At 36.8% G+C, this 22,912-nt stretch overlaps 9 non-coding genes across 9 annotated transcripts; all 9 read left to right on the top strand.

The window, feature by feature from the left end:
* The first annotated feature begins 4,417 nt into the window (after positions 1 to 4,417).
* TRNAK-UUU (transfer RNA lysine (anticodon UUU)) lies at positions 4,418 to 4,490 on the top strand. The gene has a single exon. It is a non-coding gene; the product is annotated as a tRNA-Lys (tRNA).
* Positions 4,491 to 7,451: 2,961 nt separating this feature from the next.
* TRNAK-UUU (transfer RNA lysine (anticodon UUU)) lies at positions 7,452 to 7,524 on the top strand. The gene has a single exon. It is a non-coding gene; the product is annotated as a tRNA-Lys (tRNA).
* Positions 7,525 to 8,706: 1,182 nt separating this feature from the next.
* On the top strand, positions 8,707 to 8,779 carry TRNAN-AUU (transfer RNA asparagine (anticodon AUU)). Its single transcript has one exon. It is a non-coding gene; the product is annotated as a tRNA-Asn (tRNA).
* An 883-nt stretch (positions 8,780 to 9,662) lies between these two features.
* On the top strand, positions 9,663 to 9,735 carry TRNAK-UUU (transfer RNA lysine (anticodon UUU)). Its single transcript has one exon. It is a non-coding gene; the product is annotated as a tRNA-Lys (tRNA).
* Positions 9,736 to 12,712: 2,977 nt separating this feature from the next.
* On the top strand, positions 12,713 to 12,785 carry TRNAK-UUU (transfer RNA lysine (anticodon UUU)). The gene has a single exon. It is a non-coding gene; the product is annotated as a tRNA-Lys (tRNA).
* Positions 12,786 to 15,937: 3,152 nt separating this feature from the next.
* Positions 15,938 to 16,010, top strand: TRNAK-UUU (transfer RNA lysine (anticodon UUU)). The gene has a single exon. It is a non-coding gene; the product is annotated as a tRNA-Lys (tRNA).
* Positions 16,011 to 17,107: 1,097 nt separating this feature from the next.
* On the top strand, positions 17,108 to 17,180 carry TRNAN-AUU (transfer RNA asparagine (anticodon AUU)). Its single transcript has one exon. It is a non-coding gene; the product is annotated as a tRNA-Asn (tRNA).
* Positions 17,181 to 18,062: 882 nt separating this feature from the next.
* Positions 18,063 to 18,135, top strand: TRNAK-UUU (transfer RNA lysine (anticodon UUU)). The gene has a single exon. It is a non-coding gene; the product is annotated as a tRNA-Lys (tRNA).
* A 4,700-nt stretch (positions 18,136 to 22,835) lies between these two features.
* On the top strand, positions 22,836 to 22,908 carry TRNAK-UUU (transfer RNA lysine (anticodon UUU)). The gene has a single exon. It is a non-coding gene; the product is annotated as a tRNA-Lys (tRNA).
* Positions 22,909 to 22,912: the final 4 nt, after the last annotated feature.

The following is a 22,912-nucleotide window of genomic DNA, read 5'->3' as shown; positions in this document are numbered from 1 at the left end:
CCCTTCCTTTTGGGGTATCCCCCTCTCAGCAAGATATAGCCACTCCTCTCCTCCCCTGCCTGAGAGAGGGCCTGACCTCGATCCAGAGCTGTCAGAGGTGGAGAACCCTGATACTCGGTGTTTCTTTGTTGACGTTCTTATTTGTGAGTGCAAAGAACTTGGAAAGACTGCAGTGGCTTCTCCAACAGTAGCAACTACGGTCATTGATAGCATTTCGTTGGCCCTCAAGGATTAAGAACTTAACTGAAGTTACTATAGTGAGAGCTTGGTCGTATGGTCTGGGACAGAGTGAACTCTCAGATCTGTGGGCCAAAGAATTCACTCCAGTCTAGACGTTTTAGTAAGATGTAAGACCTTACTTGTTGCAATCTCTCATCAAAGGAGTTTCTACATGCATGAAGGTGCAATCTTGCGTCTTCCTCCTTCTGATCACACGTTTTCTGCTTTTGACGTTACGGGTACCTTTGGTTTACAAAGCACGACTGTATTGATATGAATTTTTGAGTTGATTAAAAGATTTATCGAATTGATATTTTTTTATATCATCATATTTGATTTAATTGCTAGTGTTGAATTCAATTTCCTTATTTGATTGACAATATTTTTGAGATTGGTGACGTGGGGATTAATCTGTTTCAGTATCTTAGTGGTAAAATTATGCCTCACTCAGCAAACATGTAAGAGTTAGTAACTCTCATGTAGTTTTTCAACCTCATTCTATCTCTTAGACTCCTCATTTGATTATTTCACTTCCCTTTGAGACCCTTCATCTGATTATTCCACCTCCAATTAAAAAAGTATCATTGAAAAGTCACCTCCTATGCAGGGAAATCCAATAGGAATCAGAGATTATTGATCGATTGAAAACGTTTAGAGGTGTGGACAGAGAGGCTGGTGGTGTTTGGAAATATGGTCTTAGTTGCATTTTGATAGAATAGATCATCATTTACACATCTGCTACTTTAAATGCTTATTCTTGTAGCAGGCTTTTCAAGCCCGGATAGCTCAGTCGGTAGAGCATTAGGCTTTTAACCCTGTTCGGGCGATGACCTTTTCATGCTTGTCCATTATTTAGAGGAATATCCTAAAAAAGTCAAGCCACTTGTATGAGAGTTAGTCAACCCCTTCAAACGTAAAGTATCTAAAAATATATGGAAAAAATTATTGAGAAAAATAATGTAGACATACTTTTATAGTTTCCCATGTGAGATTTGTGAGCCCCATTGCTTCTTCAATGACCAAGTAAGACTGTAGTGATATAACCTATCTCTATTCTCTATTTTTGAGTTGCATGTCATGAATGTAACTTTTTTTTTTTTATTTAAGTTTGCACTTACCCTCCGAATATATAAACTTCTGTTGGCATAGTTATAGCTGGGTATTTATCTGCAAGGCAAAGCCTTTCTGTAAGATTGTATGGGTTTTTTTTATAAAAATTTTTATGGGGATTATTTTGATTGAAATGTTGGCTTTGAAGTGTCAGTTTCGTGTTTGGTAAATAATTTGTTTTAGGAAGTTGTGATGTGTGACACTGCAATTAATCAGTTTCAGTTTCTTATGTGACAAAATTAAGCCTCATCCAGCAAGTGATGAGTGAAACTCTCTCTCTCTCTCTCTCTCTCTCTCTCTCTCTCTCTCTCTCTCTCTCTCTCTCATCTGCTTATTTAACCTCCAAGGAAAAAATAAACGATATACAGTATCATTTAAAAGTCACCTCCTGTGCAGAGAATTGTGATATAAATCAAGATTGTAGACAAAGTGAAAACGTCCATTTGTGTGGATGGAGAAGCTGGTGGTATTTGGAGATTTTGACAGATTAAATAATCGTTTTCTTTACTTGCTATTCAAGCCCGAATAGCTCAGTCGGTAGAGCATTGGGCTTTTAACCTAAGGGTCCAGAGTTCTAAGTCCTGTTCCGGCAATGTCAGTTCAAGTATGGAAGAGCGAGTTTCTGTCTCTCTCTCTCTCTCTTTCTCTCTCTCTCTCTCTCTCTCTCTCTCTCTCTCCTCCTCCTCCTATTATTCCGCCTTTAATGAAAAAAGTGAAGTGCCGTATTCTTGAGGAGTCACTACCTATGCAAAGAAATGTGATAGAACTTAAGAGATTATTGATGAAGTAAAACCGTCTATTGATGTGAACGAAGAGGCTGATGGATGATATTTGAAGATTTATAGGGAATCTTGTTTGTATTTTGACAGAGTAGAGCATCATCCACTTTATCTTTTACTTCAAATCCTAGTTTTCATTGCTTGCAATTCATGCCTGGATAGCTCAGTTGGTAGAGCATTGGGCCATTGACCTAAGGGGCCAGGGTTCAAATCCGTGTGCGGACTGTGACTAGTTCAACTTAACCCGTTACTTAAAGGGATTTCCATCAAGATATTCACCTCGGATTTAGAATCGTTGATTTGAGAAGAGTGTAGTTAACCTTTACAAATTGGGATGTTGAAAAGGGTGAGGAAGAAAATGGAATATATAAATGTCTGTTGTCATGGTTATAGCTGGATGTTTATCTACAAAGCAAAGCATTTCTGTTGTCATAGTCATACCTGGTTATATATCTGCAAAGCAAAGCATTTCTGTAAGGTTGCATGGGGTTTTTATGATTGTTTTTAGGGGGATTATTTTGGTTAAATGTTGGCGTTGAAGTGTCATTATCCTCTTTGGTAAATAACTTGTTCTAGGAAGTTTTGATTTGTGATATCGCAATTAATCAATTTCAGTTTCTTAGACACCCCCCCCCTCTCTCTCTCTCTCTCTCTCTCTCTCTCTCTCTCTCTCTCTCTCTCTCTTTCGATAATTCCACCTCCAATGATGAAATAAACGATGTACAGTATCATTGGAAAGTCATGTCCTGTGCAAAGATATGTGATATATATCAGAGATTGTAGACAAAGTGAAAACGTTCATTTATGTGGACTTAGAAGCTAGTAGTATTTGGAGATTTTGACAGATTAAATAGCCTTTTACTCCTCTTTCACTTCAAATGCTAGTTTTCATTTCTTGCTATTCAAGCCCGGATAGCTCAGTCCGTAGATCATCAGGCTTTTAACCTGAGGGTCTAGGGTTCTAAGTCCCTGTTCCGGCAATGTCAGTTCAAACATGGAAAGTGAGTTAACTCTCTCTCTCTCTCTCTCTCTCTCTCTCTCTCTCTCTCTCTCTCTCTCTGCATAACTTATAATTCTACCTTTAATGGAAAACAGTGAAGTACAGTATCCTCGAAAAGTCACTACCTATGCAAAGACATGTCATAGACCTTAAGAGATCATTGATCAAGTAAAAACGTCGATTGATGTAGATGGAGAGACTGATGGTGTTTGGAGATTTATAGGGAGTTCAGTTTGTATTTTAAAAGAGTAGGTCATCGTTTACTTTATCTTCTACTTCAAATCCTGATTTTCATTGCTTGCAATTCATGCCTGGATAACTCAGTTGGTTGAGCATTGGGCCATTGACATAAGGGGCCAGAGTTCAAGTCCCTGTGCGGACTGTGACAAGTTCAACCAGACCTGTTACCCGAATGGATTTCTATCAAGATGTGCAACTGCGCTCCAGTATGGGATTTCCATCAAGATAATCCAAGTGTGTTCCAACATCATCAATTTAAGTAGAATTTATTTAACCCTTCTAAATTGGACTGTTGAAAAGGGTGAGCACAAAAAATGATAAAACTCTTGGCGAAAAATAGGCCAGATATAATTATACCATTTTCCATTTTGAATAGGATAGCGCACTTCTTAAAATACCAAGATAGCAATTGCTATCAGCTTGGATGAGTATATCATTAATCCAGTGTAATTTTTATTCGTTGAGTTTGTACATCAATCTCAAAATTGTATAGTTTACTGCTCTCATAGTTATAAGTAGTTATTCATCTGCAGTTGCATGACTTGCAAAGCACGGCTGCATTGATAGGAAATTATATTTATGTCAAGAACTTTGTCCGATTCTTTTTTTTTTTTAGATCGCCACATTTGATTGAAATGGTTTTGCTGAAATGTTTCAATTTTTGTTAATTGATAGGGAATATTTCCAATAATTTTCGAGAATGGGGACATGTTGATTAATCGGATTCATTATTATAGTGGCATAATCATGCGTCACTCAGCTAAAATAGAAGAGTTAGTAACTAAGATCTGGTTTTTCAACCTCATTCTTTCACTCTCTTGGACCCATCATCTAATTATTCCACATCCTATAAAAATGTCAAGTACATTATCATTGAAAAGTCACGTCCTTTGCAGAGAAATGTAACAGAACTTGATATTATTGATCAAGTGATACATATGTTGGAGTTGGACGAAGAGGCTGGTTGGGTTTATGATTGATATGGAATCTTGTTTGTACTGTGACAGATTGGGGCTTCATCGTTTACTTTATCTTCTACTTCAAATTCTGATTTTCATTATAGTTTCAAGCCCGGATAGCTCAGTCGGTAGAGCATTAGGCTTTTAACCTAAGGGTCCAGGGTTCAAGTCCCTGTTCGGGCGATGACATTTTCAAAGTATTATCTCATTTGAGTAGACTCTCTTCACCCACTCGTGACATTATATCTAAGCAACCTACCACAGCTGTCAAAACAGACAAGTAAGCTTGTTGTATGTAATAAGAGTATGCATGATATGAGTATTAAAAAAACAAAATTCATGGCATTAATGTCCGGATTAGTCTTATAATGGGACATCAGGAGAATGCTCTCCCTAAGTATACAGTATGTATTCTCGAGATGTTTGGGTTAATTAACACATCATACTTAAGCAGGAAAAACATTAAACCTCCAACGTCACTGAGTAAATTAATTCATTGTACAAAAGAAAAATATTCAGAAATCAATTCTTTGAAGAATTAGAGGGATAGAATTTATGGTTCTAAAAATTCATCATGTTGATTTTGATTATACAGAACATGATCAGTAAGTAGTAACTGACTTACATTTTATATAAAGGCCTCTGGTGTTTATCATTGTAAACTTTGATTGAATCTATATTTATCTTTTTTTTCTTTTTAGTGTCTTTAATTTGTGTGCTACAACATCACTACTTTTACCCTTTCCATGACATGGATGGTCGGTTTTTTACTTGTCCCCTTTGAAATTTTAGTTTAATATCAAGTGGAATGAAGACAAATTTCATACTGTATCTGCAGTTTTAGATATTGTGGTTTATCAACTGATCACTTTTTTATATTGGTAGTTGGTTGGTAAGAGCACTTTTTTATTATCATAAAAGAGATGCAGCTTTTTTTTCATAGGTGTATAATTAAAATAACCCTAAAGTTTTTAGTGTGAAAATAAATGAAATTGTTCCTTCCAAATATAGCGTGCTTGGAGAAAGATAACGCATGATACTAATAGTGATAAATAAGGCAGACCCACTTGCACTTCTCTCTCAAGATCCATTAAGTGATTTTATCCCGTCCTATTTAAAATGGATTGTATTGGTTTACAGTATTATTTGAACCTATTTAGGTAGTAGGTTGACCAAGGCACCAGCCATCTGTTGAGACTCTACCACTGGAGAGTTACTGGGTCCTTTTGACTGGCCAGATAGTACTGCATTTGATCCCTCTGGTTACAGTTTATTTTTCCTTTGCTGACAGCACCAAGATAACCCGAAAAATCTTCTTCATTCAAGGTATTAACTATTGCACTGTATTTGTTCATTGGCTGCTTTACACTTGTTAAGGGTAGAACAGACTCGTTAGCTATAGTAACCAGCTTTCCTAAAAGGACACTCAAAAATCAAACCACTGCTCTTTAGTCTTGGATAGTGCCATAGCTTCTGTACCATGTCCATGGTCTTCCACTGTCTTGGGGATAGAGTTCTCTTTTTTGAGGTTGCACTAGGCTTGTAGCTTAGCTAGTAATCATAATAATAGTAATGTATTAAGATATAGATTTATGAGATTATTTACTAAGCAAAACTATTTCAGTAGTGTAGGGATGGAGGAGCAGGTATTTAGAACTGGATAAGAAGTGTTGTTTGTATCCTGATCTTGAGAGACTTAGCCATTATTCCAAGAACGAAGTTATATACCACTATCCCCTCCCACCTTCATTCATGTTGGTAAATTCCTTTCTTAGATGAGCTTAATTTTTCCATATCCCTATAGCATACAAGGGTGCCACTACTATACTTTGATTTAGTGCCTTAGGTAAATCGGGAACTTTTTTGAGCCCTAATATATCAGGCTACTTACCTAGAGGTCTAGAGTTCAAGTAATGTTTTCGGGCGATTGCTTTCAAACGTTATTATCGTTATCCAATGTAGAGGTCTGCAGATGCTGCCACCAGTTTTATTCTACAGTAATGTATGTAACCCATCAGAATTGATGGCAAAATATTTAGATATGCACACACACACAGATTCAACCCTTCCCACCCCTCTCCCTTTCCTCTTGGGGTACCCCCCTCTTTAGGTAGATATGCACACACACAGATTCAGCTCTTCCCACCCCTCTCCCTTTCCTCTTGGGGTACCACCCTCTCAGCAGGATATAGCCACTCCTCTCCTCCCCTACCTGAGAGAGGGCCTGACCTTGATCCAGCGCTTTTAGAGGTGGAGAACCCTGATACTCTTGGGTTTCTTTGTTGACATTCTTATTTGTAAGTGCAAAGAACTTAGAAAGACTGCAGTGGCTTCTCCAACAGTGGCACCTATGGTCATTGATAGCATTTTGTTGGCCCTCAAAGATTAAGAACTTAACTGAAGTAAACCATGGTGAGAGCTTGGTCGTGTGGCCTGGGCAGAGCAAACTCTCAGATCTGTGGGCCAAAGAATTCACTCCAGTCTAGACATTCTAGTAAGATGTAAGATCTTACTTGTTGCAATCTCTCAACAGAGGAGTTTCTACATGCATGAAGGTGCAATCATGCATCTTTCTCTTTCTGATCACGCGTTTTCTGCTCTTGACAGCATGAGTACCTGTGGTTTACAAAGCACGACTGTATTGATTTGAATTTTTGGGTTAATTAAAGTTTTCTCGTATTGATATTTTTTTATATCATCATATTTGATTTAATTGCTAGTGTTGAAGTCAATTTCCTTATTTGATTGACATTATTTTTGAGATTGGTGACGTGGGGATTAATCAGTTTCAGTATCTTCGTGATAAAATTATGCCTCACTCAGTAAACTTAGTAACTCTCATCTAGTTTTTCAACCTCATTCTATCTCTTAGACTCCTCATTTGATTATTTCACCTCCCCTTGAGACCCTTCATCTGATTATTCCACCTCCAATTAAAAAAGTAAAGTACAGTATCATTGAAAAGTCACCTCCTATGCAGGGAAATTGAATAGAACTCTGAGATTATTGATCGAGTGAAAACGTTTAGAGGTGATGCCTGAGAGGCTGGTGGTGTTTGGAGATATGGTCTTAGTTGTATTTTGATAGAATAAATCATCACATATCTGCTACTTTAAATACTGATTTTTGTAACTGGCTTTTCAAGCCCGGATAGCTCAGTCGGTAGAGCATTAGGCTTTTAACCTAAGGGTCCAGGGTTCAAGTCCCTGTTTGGGCGATGACCTTTTCATGCTTGTCCATTATTCAGAGGAATATCCTAAAAAAAGTCAAGCCACTTGTATGAGAGTTAGTCAACCCCTTCAAACCTAAAGTATCCAAAAATGTATGGAAAAAATTATTGAGAAAAATAAATGTAGACATACTTGTATAGTTTTCCATGTGAGATTTGTGAACCCCATAGCTTCTTCAATTACCAAGTAAGACTGTGGTGATATAATCTATCTCTAATCTCTTTTTTCTTGAGTTGCATGTCATGAATTGAATTTTTGTTTGTTGAGTTTGCACCAACTTCTTCCGTATCCTTTGAATATGTGAATTTCTGTTGTCATAGTTATAGCTGGATATTTATCTACAAAGCAAAGCATTTCCATAAGGTTGTATGGTGTTTTTATGATTGTTTTTAGGGGGATTATTTTGATTAAAATGGCGTTGAAGTGTCAGTCTCCTCTTTGGTAAATAACTTGTTCCAGGAAGTTTTGATTTCTGACATTGCAATTAATCAGTTTCAGTTCCATAGATCTCTCTCTCTCTCTCTCTCTCTCTCTCTCTCTCTCTCTCTCTCTCTCTCTCTCTCTCTCTCTCTCATCTGATTATTCCACCTCCAATGAAAAAATAAATGATGTACAGTATCATATAAAAGTCACCTCGCGTGCAGAGGAATGTGATATAAATCAGAGATTGTAGACAAAGTGAAAACGTCCATTTGTGTGGAAGGAGAAGCTGGTGGTATTTGAAGATTTTGACAGATGAAATAATAGTTTAATAATCTTTTTCAAATGCTGATTTTCATTTCTTGCTATTCAAGCCCGAATAGCTCAGTCGGTAGATCCTTGGGCTTTCAACCTAAGTGTCTAGGGTCCAAGTCCCTGTTCCAGCAATGTCAGTTCAAGCATGGAAGAGAGCCTCTCTCTCTCTCTCTCTCTCTCTCTCTCTCTCTCTCTCTCTCTCTCTCTCTCTCTCTCTCTCTCTCTCTCTCTCTCTTTGAAAAGTCACTACCTATGGAAAGAAATGTGATGGAACCTAAGAGATCATTGATCAAGTAAAAACGTTTATTGATGTGGACGGAGAGACTGGTGGTGTTTGGAGTTTTATAGGTAGTCTTGTTTGTATTTTCAAAGAGTACGTCATCGTTTACTTCATCTTCTACTTAAAATGCTGATTATCTTTGCTTGCAATTTATGTCTGGATAGCTCAGTCGGTAGAGCATTGGGCCATTGACATAAGGGGCCAGGGTTCAAGTCCCTGTGCGGACTGTGACAAGTTCAACTAGACCTGTTACTCAAAGGGATTTCTACCAAGATATGCAACTGCGCTCCAGCATCATTAATTCAAGTAGAATGTATTTAACCCTCCTAAATTCGACTGTTGAAAAGGGTGAGGACGAAAAATAATAAGACTTTTGGCGAAAAACACGCCAGATATAATTATACCATATTCTATGTTGAATAGCATAACACATCTTAAAGTACCAAGATGACAATTGCTATCAGCTCGGATGAGTATATCATTAATCCAGTGTAATTTTTATTTGTTGAGTTTGTACACCATTCTCAAAATTGTATAGTTTACTGCTCTCATAGTTATAGCTAGTTAGTCATCTGCAGTTGCATGACTTACAAAGCACAGCTGCATTTATAGGAAATTATATTTTTGTCAAGAACTTTGCCCGATTCTTTTTTTAGATCACCACATTTGATTGAAATGGTTTTGTTGAAATGTTCCAATTTTTTTTAATTGATAGGTAATATTTTCAATAATTTTCGAGAATGGTGACATGTTGATTAATCAGATTCATTATTATAGTGGCAGAATCATGCGTCACTCAGCTAAAATAGAAGAGTTTTTAACTAAGATCTAGTTTTTCAACCTCATTCTTTCACTCTCTTAGACCCATCATCTAATTATTCCACATCCTATAAAAATGTCAAGTACAGTATCATTGAAAAGTCACGTCCTTTGCAGAGAAATGTAACAGAACTTGATATTATTGATCAAGTGATACATATGTTGGAGTTGGACGAAGAGGCTGGTTGGGTTTTAAGGTTGATATGGAATCTTGTTTGTACTGTGACAGATTGTGGTTTCATCGTTTACTTTATCTTCTACTTCAAATTCTGATTTCCATTATAGTTTCAAGCCCGGATAGCTCAGTCGGTAGAGCATTAGGCTTTTAACCTAAGGGTCCAGGGTTCAAGTCCCTGTTCGGGCGATGACATTTTCAAAGTATTATCTCATTTGAGTAGACTCTTCACCCACTCGTGACATTATATCTAAGCAACATACCACAGCTGTCAAAACAGACAAGTAAGCTTGTTGTATGTAATAAGAGTATGCATGATATGAGTATTAAAAAATCAAAATTCATGGCATTAATTTCCGGATTAGTCTTATAATGGGGCATCAGGAAAATGCTCTCCCTAAGTATACAGTATGTATTCTCGAGCTGTTTTGGTTAATTAACGCATCATACTTAGCAGGAAAAACATTAAACCTCCAACTTCACTGAGTAAAGTAATTCATTGTACAAAAGAAAAATATTCAGAAATCGCTTCTTTTAAGAATTAGAGGGGTAGAATTTATGGTTCTAAAAATCCATGTTGATTTTAATTATACAGAACATGATCATTAAGTAGTAACTGACTTACATTTCCTAAAGGCCTCTGGTGTTTATCATTGTAAACTTATACTGAAACTATATTTATCTTTTTTCTTTTTAGTGTCTTTAATTAGTGTGTGCAACAATATCGCCACTTTTACCCTTTCCATGACATGGATGGTCAGTTTTTTACTTGTCCCCTTTGAAATTTTATTTTGATATCAATTGGAATAAAGACAAATTTCATACTGTATCTGCAGTTTCAGGTATTGTGGTTTATCAACTGATCACTTTTTTATATTGGTAATTGGTTGGTAAGAGCACTTTTTCTATTATCATAAAAGAGATGCAGCTTTTTTTTCAAAGGTGTATAATTAAAATAACCCTAAATTTTTTAGTGTGAAAATAAATGAAATTGTCCCTTCCAAATATAGAGTGCTTGGAGAAAGATAACGCAAGATACTAATAGAGATAAATAAGGCAGACCCACTTGCACTTCTCTCTCAAGATCCATTAAGTGATTTTATCCCGTCCTATTTAAAATGGATTGTATTGGTTTACAGTATTATTTGAACCTATTTAGGTAGTAGGTTGACCAAGGCACCAGCCATCTGTTGAGACTCTACCACTGGAGAGTTACTGGGTCCTTTTGTCTGGCCAGATAGTACTGCATTGGATCCCTCTGGTTACAGCTTATTTTTCCTTTGCTGACAGCACCAAGATAACTCGAAAAATCTTCATTCAAGGTGTTAACTATTGCACTGTATTTGTTCATTGGCTGCTTTACACTTGTTAAGGGTAGAACAGACTCGTTAGCTATAGTAACCAGCTTTTCTAAAAGGACACTCAAAAATCAAATCACTGCTCTTTAGTCTTGGATAGTGCCATAGCTTCTGTACCATGTCCATGGTCTTCCACTGTCTTGGGGATAGAGTTCTCTTTTTTGAGGCTACACCCAGGCACTCTATTCTATCTGCTTCCTTATTTCCTTTCCTCATTGGGCTATTTCCTCTTTTGGGGTATTTGGGCTTATAGAATCCTGCTTTTCCAACTAGGCTTGTAGCTTAGCTAGTAATCATAATAATTGTAATGTATTAAGATATAGATTTATGAGATTATTTACTAAGCAAAAATATTTCAGTAGTGTAGGGATGGAGGGGCAGGTATTTAGAACTGGATAAGAAGTGTTGTTTGTATCCTGATCTTGAGAGACTTAGCCATTATTCCAAGAACGAAGTTATATACCACTATCCCCTCCCACCTTCATTCATGTTGGTAAATTCCTTTCTGAGATGAGCTTAATTTTTCCATATCCCTATAGCATACAAGGGTGCCACTACTATACTTTGATTTAGTGCCTTAGGTAAATCGGGAACTTTTTTGAGCCCTAATATATCAGGCTACTTACCTAGAGGTCTAGGGTTCAAGTAATGTTTTCGGGCTATTGCTTTCAAACGTTATGATCGTTATCCAATGTAGAGGTCTGCAGATGCTGCCACCAGTTTTATTCTACAGTAATGTATGTAACCCATCAAAATTGATGGCAAAATATTTAGATAGATATGCACACACACAGATTCAGCTCTTCCTACCCCTCCCCTTTTCCTCATGGGGTACCACCCTCTCAGCAGGATATAGCCACTCCCCTCCTCCCCTACCTGAGAGAGGGCCTGACCTTGATCCAGCGCTTTTAGAGGTGGAGAACCCTGATACTCTTGGGTTTCTTTGTTGACATTCTTATTTGTAAGTGCAAAGAACTTAGAAAGACTGCAGTGGCTTCTCCAACAGTGGCACCTACGGTCATTGATAGCATTTTGTTGGCCCTCAAAGATTAAGAACTTAACTGAAGTAAACCATGGTGAGAGCTTGGTCGTGTGGCCTGGGCAGAGCGAACTCTCAGATCTGTGGGCCAAAGAATTCACTCCAGTCTAGACATTCTAGTAAGATGTAAGATATTACTTGTTGCAATCTCTCAACAGAGGAGTTTCTACATGCATGAAGGTGCAATCATGCGTCTTCCTCTTTGTGATCACGCGTTTTCTGCTCCTGACAGCATGAGTACCTGTGGTTTACAAAGCACGACTGTATTGATATGAATTTTTGGGTTGATTAAAGTTTTCTCGTATTGATATTTTTTTATATCATCATATTTGATTTAATTGCTAGTGTTGAAGTCAATTTCCTTATTTGATTGACATTATTTTTGAGATTGGTGACGTGGGGATTAATCAGTTTCAGTATCTTCGTGATAAAATTATGCCTCACTCAGTAAACTTAGTAACTCTCATCTAGTTTTTAAACCTCATTCTATCTCTTGAACTCCTCATTTGATTATTTCACCTCCCCTTGAGACCCTTCATCTGATTATTCCACCTCCAATTAAAAAAGTGAAGTACAGTATCATTGAAAAGTCACCTCCTATGCAGGGAAATTTAATAGAACTCTGAGATTATTGATCGAGTGAAAACGTTTAGAGGTGATGACTGAGAGGCTGGTGGTGTTTGGAGATATGGTCTTAGTTGTATTTTGATAGAATAAATCATCACATATCTGCTACTTTAAATGCTGATTTTTGTAACAGATTTTTCAAGCCCGGATAGCTCAGTCGGTAGAGCATTAGGCTTTTAACCTAAGGGTCCAGGGTTCAAGTCCCTGTTCGGGCGATGACCTTTTCATGCTTGTCCATTATTCAGAGGAATATCCTAAAAAAAAAGTCAAGCCACTTGTATGAGAGTTAGTCAACCCCTTCAAACCTAAAGTATCCAAAAATGTATGGAAAAAATTATTGAGAAAAATAAATGTAGACATACTTGTATAGTTTTCCATGTGAGATTTGTGAGCCCCATAGCTTCTTCAATTACCAAGTAAGAATGTGGTGATATAATCTATCTCTAATCTCTTTTTTCTTGAGTTGCATGTCATGAATTGAATTTTTGTTTTGTTGAGTTTGCACCAACTTCTTCCGTATCCTTTGAATATGTGAATTTCTGTTGTCATAGTTATAGCTGGATATTTATTCCCGGATTAGTCTTATAATGGGGCATCAGGAGAATGCTCTCCCTAAGTATACAGTATGTATTCTCGAGATGTTTTGGTTAATTAAAACATCATACTTAAGCAGGAAAAACATTAAACCTCCAACTTCACTGAGTAAAGTAATTCATTGTACAAAAGAAAAATATTCAGAAATCATTTCTTTGAAGAATGAGAGGGATAGAATTTATTGTTCTAAAAATTCATCATGTTGATTTTGATTATACAGAACATGATCAGTAAGTAGTAACTGACTTACATTTTATATAAAGGTCTCTGGTGTTTATCATTGTAAACTTTGATTGAATCTATATTTATCTTTTTTTTTCTTTTTAGTGTCTTTAATTAGTGTGCTACAACATCGCCACGTTTACCCTTTCCATGACATGGATGGTCGGTTTTTTACTTGTCCCCTTTGAAATTTTAGTTTAATATCAAGTGGAATGAAGACAAATTTCATACTGTATCTGCAGTTTTAGATATTGTGGTTTATCAACTGATCACTTTTTTATATTGGTAGTTGGTTGGTAAGAGCACTTTTTTATTATCGTAAAAGATATGCAGCTTTTTTTCCATAAGTGTATAATTAAAATAACCCTAAAGTTTTTAGTGTGAAAATAAATGAAATTGTACCTTCCAAATATAGCGTGCTTGGAGAAAGATAACGCATGATACTAATAGTGATAAATAAGGCAGACCCACTTGCACTTCTCTCTCAAGATCCATTAAGTGATTTTATCCCGTCCTATTTAAAATGGATTGTATTGGTTTACAGTATTATTTGAACCTATTTAGGTAGTAGGTTGACCAAGGCACCAGCCATCTGTTGAGACTCTACCACTGGAGAGTTACTGGGTCCTTTGACTGGCCAGATAGTACTGCATTTGATCCCTCTGGTTACAGGTTATTTTTCCTTTGCTGACAGCACCAAGATAACCCGAAAAATCATCTTCATTCAAGGTGTTAACTATTGCACTGTATTTGTTCATTGGCTGCTTTACACTTGTTAAGGGTAGAACAGACTCGTTAGCTATAGTAACCAGCTTTTCTAAAAGGACACTCAAAAATCAAACCACTGCTCTTTAGTCTTGGATAGTGCCATAGCTTCTGTACCATGTCCATGGTCTTCCACTGTCTTGGGGATAGAGTTCTCTTTTTAGAGGTTGCACTAGGCTTGTAGCTTAGCTAGTAATCATAATAATAGTAATGTATTAAGATATAGATTTATGAGATTATTTACTAAGCAAAACTATTTCAGTAGTGTAGGGATGGAGGGGCAGGTATTTAGAACTGGATAAGAAGTGTTGTTTGTATCCTGATCTTGAGAGACTTAGCCATTATTCCAAGAACGAAGTTATATACCACTATCCCCTCCCACCTTCATTCATGTTGGTAAATTCCTTTCTGAGATGAGCTTAATTTTTCCATATCCCTATAGCATACAAGGGTGCCACTACTATACTTTGATTTAGTGCCTTAGGTAAATCGGGAACTTTTTTGAGCGCTAATATATCAGGCTACTTACCTAGAGGTCTAGGGTTCAAGTAATGTTTTCGGGCGGTTGCTTTCAAACGTTATTATCGTTATCCAATGTAGAGGTCTGCAGATGCTGCCACCAGTTTTATTCTACAGTAATGTATGTAACCCATCAGAATTGATGGCAAAATATTTAGATAGATATGCACACACACACAGATTCAACCCTTCCCACCCCTCTCCCTTTCCTCTTGGGGTACCCCCCTCTTTAGGTAGATATGCACACACACAGATTCAGCTCTTCCTACCCCTCCCCCTTTCCTCATGGGGTACCACCCTCTCAGCAGGATATAGCCACTCCTCTCCTCCCCTACCTGAGAGAGGGCCTGACCTTGATCCAGCGCTTTTAGAGGTGGAGAACCCTGATACTCTTGGGTTTCTTTGTTGACATTCTTATTTGTAAGTGCAAAGAACTTAGAAAGACTGCAGTGGCTTCTCCAACAGTGGCACCTACGGTCATTGATAGCATTTTGTTGGCCCTCAAAGATTAAGAACTTAACTGAAGTAAACCATGGTGAGAGCTTGGTCGTGTGGCCTGGGCAGAGCAAACTCTCAGATTTGTGGGCCAAAGAATTCACTCCAGTCTAGACATTCTAGTAAGATGTAAGATATTACTTGTTGCAATCTCTCAACAGAGGAGTTTCTACATGCATGAAGGTGCAATCATGCGTCTTCCTCTTTGTGATCACGCGTTTTCTGCTCCTGACAGCATGAGTACCTGTGGTTTACAAAGCACGACTGTATTGATATGAATTTTTGGGTTGATTAAAGTTTTCTCGTATTGATATTTTTTTATATCATCATATTTGATTTAATTGCTAGTGTTGAAGTCAATTTCCTTATTTGATTGACATTATTTTTGAGATTGGTGACGTGGGGATTAATCAGTTTCAGTATCTTCGTGATAAAATTATGCCTCACTCAGTAAACTTAGTAACTCTCATCTAGTTTTTAAACCCTATTCTATCTCTTAGACTCCTCATTTGATTATTTCACCTCCCCTTGAGACCCTTCATCTGATTATTCCACCTCCAATTAAAAAAGGTAAATACAGTATCATTGAAAAGTCAACTCCTATGCAGGGAAATTTAATAGAACTCTGAGATTATTGATCGAGTGAAAACGTTTAGAGGTGTGGACAGAGAGGCTGGTGGTGTTTGGAGATATGGTCTTAGTTGTATTTTGATAGAATAAATCATCACATATCTGCTACTTTAAATCCTGATTTTTGTAACAGACTTTTCAAGCCCGGATAGCTCAGTCGGTAGAGCATTAGGCTTTTAACCTAAGGGTCCAGGGTTCAAGTCCCTGTTCGGGCGATGACCTTTTCATGCTTGTCCATTATTCAGAGGAATATCCTAAAAAAAGTCTAGCCATTTTTACTTGTATGAGAGTTAGTCAACCCCTTCAAACCTAAAGTATCCAAAAATGTATGGAAAAAATTATTGAGAAAAATAAATGTGGTGAAACAATCTATATCTAATCTCTTTTTTCTTGAGTTGCATGTCATGAATTGAATTTTTGTTTGTTGAGTTTGCACCAACTTCTTCCGTATCCTTTGAATATATAAATTTCTGTTGTCATAGTTATAGCTGGATATTTATCTACAAAGAAAAGCATTTCCATAAGGTTGTATGGGGTTTTTATGATTGTTTTTAGGGGGATTATTTTGATTAAAATGGCGTTGAAGTGTCAGACTCCTCTTTGGTAAATAACTTGTTCTAGGAAGTTTTGATTTGTGACATTGCAATTAATCAGTTTCAGTTCCATAGATCTCTCTCTCTCTCTCTCTCTCTCTCTCTCTCTCTCTCTCTCTCTCTCTCTCATCTGATTATTCCACCTCCAATGAAAAAATAAATGATGTACAGTATCATATAAAAGTCACCTCGTGTGCAGACAAATGTGATATAAACCAGAGATTGTAGACAAAGTGAAAACTTCCATTTGTGTGGAAGAAGAGGCTGGTGGTATTTGAAGATTTTGACAGATGAAATAATAGTTTAATGATCTTTTTCAAATGCTGATTTTCATTTCTTGCTATTCAAGCCCGAATAGCTCAGTCGGTAGATCCTTGGGCTTTCAACCTAAGGGTCTAGGGTCCTAAGTCCCTGTTCCAGCAATGTCAGTTCAAGCATGGAAGAGAGAGCCTCTCTCTCTCTCTCTCTCTCTCTCTCTCTCTCTCTCTCTCTCTCTCTCTCTCTCTCTCTCTCTCTCTCTCTGAAAAGTCACTACCTATGGAAAGAAATGTGATGGAACCTAAGAGATCATTGATCAAGTAAAAACGTTTATTGATGTGGACGGAGAGACTGGTGGTGTTTGGAGTTTTATAGGTAATCTTGTTTGTATTTTCAAAGAGTACGTCATCGTTTACTTCATCTTCTACTTAAAATGCTGATTATCTTTGCTTGCAATTTATGTCTGGATAGCTCAGTCGGTAGAGCATTGGGCCATTGACATAAGGGGCCAGGGTTCAAGTCCCTGTGCGGACTGTGACAAGTTCAACTAGACCTGTTACTCAAAGGGATTTCTACCAAGATATGCAACTGCGCTCCAGCATCATTAATTCAAGTAGAATGTATTTAACCCTCCTAAATTCGACTGTTGAAAAGGGTGAGGACGAAAAATAATAAGACTTTTGGCGAAAAACACGCCAGATATAATTATACCATATTCTATGTTGAATAGCATAACACATCTTAAAGTACCAAGATGACAATTGCTATCAGCTCGGATGAGTATATCATTAATCCAGTGTAATTTTTATTTGTTGAGTTTGTACACCATTCTCAAAATTGTATAGTTTACTGCTCTCATAGTTATAGCTAGTTAGTCATCTGCAGTTGCATGACTTACAAAGCACAGCTGCATTTATAGGAAATTATATTTTTGTCAAGAACTTTGCCCGATTCTTTTTTTTTAGATCACCACATTTGATTGAAGTGGTTTTGTTGAAAAGTTTAAATTTTTGTTATTTGATAGGTAATATTTTCAATAGTTTTCGAGAATGGTGACATTGTGATTAGTCACATTCATTATTATAGTGGCATAATCATGCGTCACTCAGCTAAAATAGAAGAGTTAGTAACTAAGATCTGGTTTTTCAACTTCATTCTTTCACTCTCTTGGACCCATCATCTGATTATTCCACATCCTATAAAAATGTCAAGTACAGTATCTTTGAAAAGTCACGTCCTTTGCAGAGAAATGTAACAGAACTTGATATTATTGATGAAGTGAAACGTACGTTGGAGTTGGATGAAGATTCTGGTTGGGTTTTATGGTTGATATGGAATCTTGTTTGTACTGTGACAGATTGGGGCGTCATCGTTTACTTTATCTACTTCAAATTCTGATTTTCATCATAGTTTCAAGCCCGGATAGCTCAGTCGGTAGAGCATTAGGCTTTTAACCTAAGGGTCCAGGGTTCAAGTCCCTGTTCGGGCGATGACATTTTCAAAGTATTATCTCATTTGAGTAGACTCTCTTCACCCACTCGTGACATTATATCTAAGCAACATACCACAGCTGTCAAACCAGACAAGTAAGCTTGTTGTATGTAATTAGAGTATGCATGATGTGAATATTAAAAAAAAAAAAATCATGGCATTAATTCCCGGATTATAGTAAAACCAATCTGTCGTGGCCGCTGAAACGCTTTCTCACCCACTGTATAGCGTACTCGTGTCAAAATAATTCGACCAATTTAAGGAAAAAAGAACACAGTGGTTAGACACGACCCATCCAAACTGAGAGAAACTGATAAAGGGTAGCCGCTCTATGACAGATATCCTTCCCTTTTGACTAATCTCACAGGATTAACCAGAGGTGGCAACGATTAACCAGGAGTTAAATCCAGTCTCTCTCTCTCTCTCTCTCTCTCTCTCTCTCTCTCTCTCTCTCTCTCTCTCTCTCTCTCTCTCTCTCTCTCTCTCTCTCCTGTTATTCTTGTCGAACATATATATTTCATGAGGTGAGGTTTCATTTCTATAATGATGATTGGAACCAACATTTTTTTTTCGAAATTATAATCCCAGGTTATTTGCCAGTTTTATCCTATTGTCGTAATAAGACTGGCAAGATGGTGAGTTTGAAATCTTGAAGGTCACAAGGGTAAATTTATCAGGCAAAGATCATTGAGCCGTATTTAATCCCCAAAACGGTTGATCTTGAGTATAAAATAGAGTGTTTAAGACTGCAACTTATCAAATTTGAACGATTGGAAACTTAACCAACTCGTGGAAACAGTATACAGTGTGTACAAGTATTTCACAATAAAGATGAACAGCGGCCCTTTTACTGATGTAACTATCGCATGTTGAATGATGACACAAGAAGAATGTGAAAAACCTAAATTTCAAGAAAGAACAAAGTATCACCCTGCTGTCGAGGACTTCAACCAATATGTTTAGGAAGAACAGTGTAAAACTTATATGCACGAAAGAAAATCCCCACCTTTGGAAAAATGCTGGTGGAAGAAGGAGAAAACATTGCATTCAATGAATGGAAAGTATCTCCAAGGAAAGTCTACATAACATATACAGAGTATACATATATATATATATATATATATATATATATATATATATATATATATATATATATATATATATATATATATATACATACAGTATATATATATATATATATATATATATACATACAGTATATATATATATATATATGTATATATATGTATATATAAACACACACACACATATATATATATATAATATATATATATAATATATATATATATATATATGTGTGTGTGTGTGTGTGTGTGTGTATTATACACACACAAACAGAGAGAGAGAGAGAGAGATATATTAAATTGGCTTTTCCTTTAAGAAATCATAATCTTCTAAGCTGAAAGATCATTGATGGACGGATGTGACCAGGAGACCACAAACACGAAAATATCGTTAGTGAAAGATAATTAGCTGACAAGGGCAGAGCAAATTAAAAAGGCTTAAAAAGTTTTCTTTAAATAACTCTTTAAAGCTTATGATAAGCATGGTATTTGTTTAGATTTCAGTTTTCGATATATATATATATATATATATATATATATATATATATATATATATATATATATATAAGATGATGATGTTAAGGTGATCTTATCCCAGTAAGTACAGTTGTAAAGAAAGGGTGAGGGAAAATAGGATATATATCCCTGTATTAGTCCTAATCTCTTAATCTGGCTTTATTGTTGTTTTCAAAGGTTTTCGACTTGTCTCTAAAGAAAGTTTCCTTCAAGGAAAAATGAACTAAGTGTTTACGTTCGGATACGATAAGTTCTGGCAAAGAGCTCTTTTCAGCGGCCACACGGAATGGTTTGACTATAGTCTTATAATGGGGCATCAGGAGAATGCTCTCCCTAAGTATACAGTATGTATTCTCGAGATGTTTGGGTTAATTAACACATCATACTTAGCAGGAAAAAAAACATTAAACCTCCAACTGCACTGAGTAAAGTAATTCATTGTAGAAAAGAAAAATATTCAGAAATCGCTTCTTTTAAGAATTAGAGGGGTAGAATTTATGGATAAAAAAATTCATCATGTTAATTTTAATTATACAGAACATGATCAGTAAGTAGTAACTGACTTACATTTCCTAAAGGCCTCTGGTGTTTATCATTGTAAACTTTGATTGAAACTATATTTATCTTTTTTCTTTATAGTGTTTTTAATTAGTGTGTGCCACAACATCGCCACGTTTACCCTTTCCATTACATGGATGGTCGGTTTTTTACTTGTCCCCTTTGAAATTTTAGTTAAATATCAAGTGGAATGAAGACAATTTTCATACTGTATCTGTAGATTTAGGTATTGTGGTTCATCAACTGATCACTTTTTTATATGGGTAATTGGTTGGTAAGAGTACTTTATTATTATCATAAAAGAGATGCAGCTTTTTTTTCATAGGTGTATAATTAAAATAACCCTAAAGTTTTTAGTGTGAAAAAAAATGAAATTGGCCCTTCCAAATATAGCGTGCTTGGAGAAAGATAACGCAAGATACTAATAAAGATAAATAAGGCAGACCTACTTGCACTTCTCTCTCAAGATCCATCAAGTGATTTTATCCCGTCCTATTTAAAAGGGATTGTATTGGTTTACAGTACTATTTGAACCTATTTAGGTAGTAGGTTGACCAAGGCACCAGCCACCTGTTGAGATTCTACCACCAGAGAGCTACTGGGTCCTTTGACTGGTCAGATAGTACTGCATTGGATCCCTCTGGTTACAGGTCATTTTTCCTTTGCTGGCAGCACCAAGATAACCCGAATAATCTTCTTCATTCAAGGTGTTAACTATTGCACTGTATTTGTTCATTGGCTACTTTTCATTTGTTAAGGGTAGAAGAGACTCTTTAGCTATAGTAACCAACTTTTCTAGAAGGACACTCCAAAATCAAACCACTACTCTTTAGTCTTGGGTAGTGCCATAGCTTCTGTACCATGTCCATGGTCTTCCACTGTCTTGGGGATAGAGTTCTCTTTTTTGAGGGTACACCCAGGCACTCTATTCTATCTGCTTCCTTATTTCCTTTCCTCATTGGGCTATTTCCTCTTTTGGGGCATTTGGGCTAATAGAATCCTGCTTTTCCAACTAGCTAGTAATCATAATAATAGTAATGTAATAAGATATAGATTTATGAGATTATGTACTAAGCAAAAATATTTCAGTAGTGTAGGGATGGAGGGGCAGGTATTAAGAACTGGATAAGAAGTGTTTTTTGTATCCTGATCTTGAGAGACTTAGCCATTATTCCAAGAACGAAGTTATAGACCATTATCCCCTCCCACCTTCATTCATGTCGGTAAATTCCTTTCTGAGATGAGCTTAATTCCTTCATAGCCCTATAGCACACAAGGGTGCCACTACTATACTTTGATTTAGTGCCATAGGTAAATCTGGAACTTTTGTAAGCCCTAATATATCAGGCTACTTACCTAGATGTCTAGGGTTCAAGTAATGTTTTCGGGCGATTACTTTAAAAAATTATTATCGTTATCCAGTGTAGAGGTCTGCAGATGCTGCCACCAATTTTATTCTACACTAGTGTATGTAACCCATCAAAATTGATGTCAAAATATTTAGATAGATATGCACACACACACAGATTCAACCCTTCCCACCCCTCTCCCTTTCCTCTTGGGGTACCCCCCTCTCAGCAGGATATAGCCACTCCTCTCCTCCCCTACCTGAGAGAGGGCCTGATCTCGATCCAGGGCTGTCAGAGGTGGAGAACCCTGATTCTTTTGTGTTTCTTTGTTGGCGTTCTTATTTGTGAGTGCAAAGAACCTGGAAAGACTGCAGTGGCTTCTCCAACAGTGGCACCTACGGTCATTGATAGCATTTTGTTGGCCCTCAAGGATTAAGAACTTAACTGAAGTTACCATGGTGAGAGCTTGATCGTGCGGCCTGGAACAGAGTGAACTCTCAGATCTATGGGCCAAAGAATTCACTCCAGTCTAGACGTTCTAGTAAGATGCAAGACCTTATTTGTTGCAATCTCTCAACAGAGGAGTTTCGACATGCATGAAGGTGCAATCATGCGTCTTCCTCTTTCTGATCACACGTTTTCTGCTCTTGACGGCATGAGTACCTGGGGTTTACAAAGCACGACTGTTTTGATATGAATTTTTGGGTTGATTAAAGTTTTTTCGAATTGATATTTTTTATATCATCATATTTTATTTAATTGCTAGTGTTGAAGTCAATTTCCTTATTTGATTAACAATAGTTTTGAGATTGGTGACGTGGGGATTAATCAGCTTCAGTATACTAGTGATAAAATTATGCCTCACTCAGCAAGCTTAGTAACTCTCATGTAGTTTTTCAACCTCATTCTATCTCTTAGACTCCTCATTTGATTGTTTCACTTCCCTTTGAGACCCCTCATCTGATTATTCCACCTCCAATTAAAAAAGTAAAGTACAGTATCATTGAAAAGTCAACTCCTATGGAGGGAAATCTAATACGACTCGGAGATCATTGATCGATTGAAAACGTTTAGAGGTGTGGACAGAGAGGCAGGTGGTGTTTGGAAATATAGTCTTAGTTGTATTTTGATAGAATAAATCATCACATATCTGCTACTTTAAATGCTGATTTTTGTAGCAGGCATTTCAAGCCCGGATAGCTCAGTCGGTAGAGCATTAGGCTTTTAACCTAAGGGTCCAGGGTTCAAGTCCCTGTTCGGGCGATGA

Source organism: Palaemon carinicauda, chromosome 11, assembly GCF_036898095.1.
Source record: "Palaemon carinicauda isolate YSFRI2023 chromosome 11, ASM3689809v2, whole genome shotgun sequence".
NCBI classification, from domain to species: Eukaryota; Metazoa; Arthropoda; class Malacostraca; order Decapoda; family Palaemonidae; genus Palaemon; species Palaemon carinicauda.
This window is presented reverse-complemented; position numbering and strand designations above follow the sequence as displayed.